The 289-nt window shown below is 77.2% G+C and overlaps 1 protein-coding gene across 2 annotated transcripts in view; it reads left to right on the top strand.

Annotated features, from left to right (window-relative positions):
- The first annotated feature begins 15 nt into the window (after positions 1-15).
- Positions 16-289, top strand: part of RNF169 (ring finger protein 169) — a 24,256-nt gene continuing 23,982 nt past the window's right edge. Inside the window, exon 1 of one of the 2 annotated variants that reach the window (XM_010576661.1) lies at positions 16-62. The gene's annotated coding sequence lies outside the window, so the exon portion shown is untranslated. Of the gene's footprint in view, positions 63-207; positions 277-289 lie in introns of those variants that run through there. The other variant, XM_010576662.1, reaches the window with a different exon arrangement.

The following is a 289-nucleotide window of genomic DNA, read 5'->3' as shown; positions in this document are numbered from 1 at the left end:
GGACCGGGGCGGCGGCGGCGGCTGAGGAGGACGAGGTGGTGTTAGCGGTGGCGGATTGCCCGGTATGCCGCCAGGCTCTGGTAGAGGCGGTGACGCCGCCCTGCCGCCACTCGCTTTGCCTCGCCTGTTTCCAACGCTGCCTGCAGGGCCCGGGCCTCTGCTGCCCGCTCTGCCGCAGCCGCCTCTCCACCTGGGCCCGCCGCCAGCAGGCCCGACCCGAGCCCGCCGCGACGACGGCCGCCGGAGGAGGCGGGGAGCAGCGGCCGCCGGACCAAGGTGCGGCGGCGGC

Source organism: Haliaeetus leucocephalus, unplaced genomic scaffold, assembly GCF_000737465.1.
Source record: "Haliaeetus leucocephalus isolate CR32 unplaced genomic scaffold, Haliaeetus_leucocephalus-4.0 Scaffold536, whole genome shotgun sequence".
Taxonomy (NCBI): Eukaryota; Metazoa; Chordata; class Aves; order Accipitriformes; family Accipitridae; genus Haliaeetus; species Haliaeetus leucocephalus.
Note: the sequence above shows the minus strand (reverse complement) of the source record. Positions and strands in the feature narration are given on the sequence as shown.